General features: G+C 41.2%; 1 pseudogene; it reads right to left on the reverse strand.

The window, feature by feature from the left end:
* Positions 1-534: 534 nt before the first annotated feature.
* LOC118152615 (U4atac minor spliceosomal RNA) lies at positions 535-683 on the reverse strand (annotated as a pseudogene).
* Between the last annotated feature and the right edge of the window lie 4,440 nt (positions 684-5,123).

Below are 5,123 nucleotides of genomic sequence, written 5' to 3' on the forward strand. Positions count from 1 at the left end.
ACAGTTTGACCTACTCTTGATAACTGAACTGCCTATTGTTATGTTACGGAGTCACTATCTAAGGTTGGTGCAAAAGTTGTAGTTTCGGACCGTGAATTTTAAATCATTATAACTAGGCTCAAATGCCTCTTTATTAATCAAAAAAGGAACCATTACAATCAACACATTTTTGCCAACAAGAAATAAGTTTGTTTACTACTGCAGTATAAAAATTCAAGCTTTAGGATTCAACAAACTCTTGGAAAGCATTTTCTGCATCCTGCTGGTGTGGAAGCGTTTTCCCTGCAAAATGTTGTCGAGATGCTTGAAGAAGTGGTAGCTGGTTGGCAAGAGGTCAGGTGAATATGGTGGATGAGGCAAAACTTCGCAGCCCAATTTGTTCGACTTTTGAAGCATTGGTATGTGATGTGCCATCAGGCATGGTCGTGGAGAATTGTGCCCTTTCTGTTGACCAAGGCTGACTGCAGGTGGTGCGGTTTTTGGTGCATCTCATCAATTTGCTGAGCCTACTTCTCAGATGTAATGATTTCACCGGGATTCAGAAAGTTGTAGTGGATCATACCAGCAGCAGACCACCAGTGACCATGACCATGTTCTGCTACAAGTATGGCTTTTTGGCGTGAGCAGTACTGCCCTCACTATGTGTTCATTGGACAGTAGCGCAACCCCAAGAAAAGGATGGTTGGATAAAATAAACAGCAAGTAATAAATCATTGGCCAAAAAAAACCATAAAATGAGAAATATGGATTCAAATGATGTACAACATAACCACATTTATTTAAGAATGTATTCCAATATCAAATGGCAAATTTCAGCAATGCAAAAACCACAATTATTTTTGTGCCAACTTATAACATACAGGTTGTTATATGAACCAATTCTATAACATATTGAATGATGAGGAAGAGAAATAAAGCCATGAGCACATATCACTTGAATCTCTGCAAAATGTCACTCAGGTATGTCCTTGCCTCACCACCAACGGTTCCCCTTCCCCTCCTAAGAAGGGAGTCTTTGGGATCAATTCTGCCCCTGGGCAGAAAGTAAACCCTAGTTCAACAAGGCAGCATAAGTGAGTCTTAGGGCCAGACTGACTGGGAACTCCTACTCTAATTGCTGAGATCCACTTCGTTCCTTCATATCTGAATACCAATTCTAGTCGGCTTCCCTACAGGCAGATTTCTGACTTGGATGACCCCTCCTTCCTGTCCTCCACTGAGATGACAGACCAGTCCCTAATCCCCAAAGGAAACTGTTTCCTCACAGGAATCTCAGATTTCAGAGATCCCTGGATAGCCTGAGGCTGAGTTCCAGCCATCTAGGAGACACTGCCTTTCTCTTTGCCAAGCTTGTCTCTTGCTGACAATTTGCATAGACAACCACCCTCAGGGCTTCCGCTCCCTTGTAGCTGGAGTCCTCTCTGTATTGCAGCAGGGGCTGCTGCCTGCAGCAGTTCCCTCCAGCTCCACTCCAGTGGTTGGGTCTGGGTGTCCGTCTGGGTCTGGGTCTGGGTTCAGCACATTCTGTTTGGCCTAATCATGTAGCAGGCACTTTCATGTGCAGTCCCTCATTTTATACACACAATTTTGTGACACAGGTATCCAAATTCTTATTACCATCCCCATTTTAGAGTTCAGAAAATTAAGGCTCAGATAGGTTAGTGTCTTGCCCACCTCAAGGCAAGAACTAAGTGGACTCTGGTCTGAAAACCAAGTCTTATACCTGTATAAGAGAATATAACTCATCGAAAAAGGAATAAAGTGCTGGGACATACTACAGGATGTCGAAAACATTATGCTAAGTGAAAGAAGTCAGACACAAGGGGTCACATTAATTTATTCCATTCACATGAATACTCAGGATAGATAAATCCATAGAGACAGAACACAGATTTTTAGCTGCCCATTGAAATTGCTGATAATGAAACAGGTGATGAAAATATTTTGGAACTAGATAAAGGTGTTGGTTACACAACATGAACTGAATTGCTTACTTTAAAATGGTTCATCTTAGTGAGGTGTGGTGGCCACACCTGTAGTACCAGCTACTTGGAAGACTGGGGCTATGACTGTTTATAAATAGCCACTCTACTCCAGCCTAGGCAACACAGCAAGACCCCATTTCTAAAAAATAAAAAATAAAAATAAAATAAAATGGTTACTCTTATGTCATGTGAATTTCATGTCAATCTTTTTTTAAAAACCCAGACATTTTGATTTCTACAGCCTGAACTTCTTTCACTGAAATACTTGTTTGACAATTTGGAATATAGATAAAATTTCATGATATTCTATTACATTTTAAAATTAGATATAGAAAAGCAACTTATTACGTTTTTACTTTGTTACTTTAATATGTGATACAATGAGAAAGACTTTAAGTTTAAATAATATAAAAGTGAAGTAGGGATTGAAAATGTTTAAACAGTATACAATAGCACACATGACAATACAAGCTTACAACTTTCCAGCCACCCCAATCTCACTCCCCAGGGATAAGCCTTTCCAACAGTTCTCTGTGTAATCTTCCAGAAGGTTTTCTGAGCTTATGTATAACCATATGGTCCTGTTTTTTCCTTATTTTTTTTCAATTAACAACAGCTCTTGGAGAATGTTCCTAAGAGAAAATATACCTTATAAAGTCTAATAGATGCATAAATATTCCATTTTATGGACATACCATAAATGTATTTCACTTGCCTTGTACCCTAATACCTAGGACTTCTTCTCTTCAAATGATCCTCTGTTCTCAGGTGTCATGTTTAAAAGCCCTTTGTAGGTATAAGTAGTAACAGTAGTTTTTAAACTTTAGAATGTGTAATAATCATGTATGGAGGTTAGTAAAAAGAAATTAGGATTCCTGAGTTTCATTCCCTAGAGAGAATGTGGGTAGGTCCAGTAATTTCCATTTTTCAAAATAAGCACCCTAGGTTATTCTGAGTAAGTGTTTCCTAATCCTACTTTGAATAATACTGAAACAAAACAAGGAAACTCATTCATTCCAGCAAACCACTGTTGAGCTGTTGCTATGTTTCAAAATCTGTGCATTCGCTGGGAGTGCAAATATTAATAAAACACAGCCCTTCTCTGATGTAGAGAAGAAAAGTAAACCAGCAAAGCCACCACATGAGGAACATACAATAGAGGTACATACAGAGTGCTGGAACTCAGACAAGGAAAGACTTACCTTGGGCAGAGGTCAGGGGAGCTCTCATCAAGAATATGATGGCTAAGCCTAACAGTGGTGGAATTACAAGAGTTTTCTAAGAAGATGGAACTTTAGATGGCATAAAGCTGAAGCTTCCAGACAAAAGGAGCATCTTAGGAATAGTCATCAAAGTAACAGTCATATCATTGGGTGCACCATGTTAAGGAGCTGGTCTTAATCTGTGGGTAATGAAAACCATAAACTATTTTGAACAGGAAAGTAACAGGATCCAACCTGCATTTTAAGATCATGGTGGCCACCAGGGGAAAGATGGATTCGAGGGGTCCTGAAGCTGTAGGCAGGGAGATTCACAACCTATCACAAAATCATGACAAAATGATGATAGTTTTAAAAGAAATGTGTAAAAATACTAGCAGAAAACATGAAAAGATCGCCTTTCAACTTTAAGTAGGGAAAATGCTTTTAAGTTTCTTATAAAACTCTCAAAAAGCCTGGCGTGGTGGCTCACGCCTGTAATCCCAGCACTTTGGGAGACCAAGGCTGGCAGATCACCTGAAGTCATGAGTTCAAAACCTGCCTGGCCAATATGGTGAAACGCTGTCTCTACTGAAAATACAAAAATTGGCCAAGTGTGGTGGTGGGTGCCTATAATCCCAGCTACTCTAGAGGCTGAGGCAGGAGAATCATGTGAACCTGGGAGGCAGAGGTTACAGTGAGCCGAGATTGCACTCCAGCCTGGGTGACAACATGAGACTCCATCTCAAAAAAAAAAAAAAAACTCTCAAAAAGATCATAAATTGGACAACAAAAAAAACAAAAAGTTCTGTGTATTCTAAAATATGAAGTTTAAAACACAAACAACAAACTGGGAGAAATGTTTGCAACCCTTATCACAAGTACTAATTTCCTCTATATATATGAAGAATTTCTGTGACTCAGTAAGAATAGACCAATGATCCACTAGAAAAATGGACAAAGAAAATGAGTGTCACTCACAAAAGGGACCTACAAATGGCTTTTACATAATAGTCAAAAAATGCCTAATCTCATTCATAGAGCCAATCCAAAACGAAACTATACTAAAATATTATTTTTGCTTAGCAAATTATATTGCCATTTAAAAACTTTTGAAATTTTTAAAGAAAAAAAAATTCCCAAAGACAGAAAATGATCAGAGCATGAACTAATAAAATGATTGTGATGCAGACAAATGTAAAGTCCAAATGCAGCAAGTACAGAGTGGGTCCAGGCAGCTGGGCAAATGCCCACGGGGAATACAGAGTGGGTCCAGGCAGCGGGGCAAACGCCCACGGGGAATACAGAGTGGGTCCAGGCAGCTGGGCAAATGCCCACGGGGAATACAGAGTGGGTCCAGGCAGCTGGGCAAATGCCCACGGGGAATACAGAGTGGGTCCAGGCAGCTGGGCAAATGCCCACGGGGAATACAGAGTGGGTCCAGGCAGCTGGGCAAATGCCCACGGGGAATACAGAGTGGGTCCAGGCAGCGGGGCAAATGCCCACGGGGAATACAGAGTGGGTCCAGGCAGCGGGGCAAATGCCCACGGGGAATACAGAGTGGGTCCAGGCAGCGGGGCAAACGCCCACGGGGAATACAGAGTGGGTCCAGGCAGCTGGGCAAACGCCCACGGGGAATACAGAGTGGGTCCAGGCAGCTGGGCAAACGCCCACGGGGAAGAGCACCTGCGGCGTCAGCCAGCAGTAACTGCAATAGGCTCAATGCCAGAAAACAGTACTCTCGGGATGATTCCACGCCTATGAAAATGTTTTAAGGAACTTCACATGACCCAAAAATATAATCTGACATGGTTACAAAAGCAAAAACAAACAAAACCGGAGCACCCACTGGGGTTTTGGTCTGCCACAATAGAAATACGTCACCCAACTTAAGGAAAATGAAGCTTCCTCACACGCTAAATATAGAATAGCCTGTACA

Source organism: Callithrix jacchus, chromosome 3 (genome assembly GCF_049354715.1).
Source record: "Callithrix jacchus isolate 240 chromosome 3, calJac240_pri, whole genome shotgun sequence".
NCBI classification, from domain to species: Eukaryota; Metazoa; Chordata; class Mammalia; order Primates; family Cebidae; genus Callithrix; species Callithrix jacchus.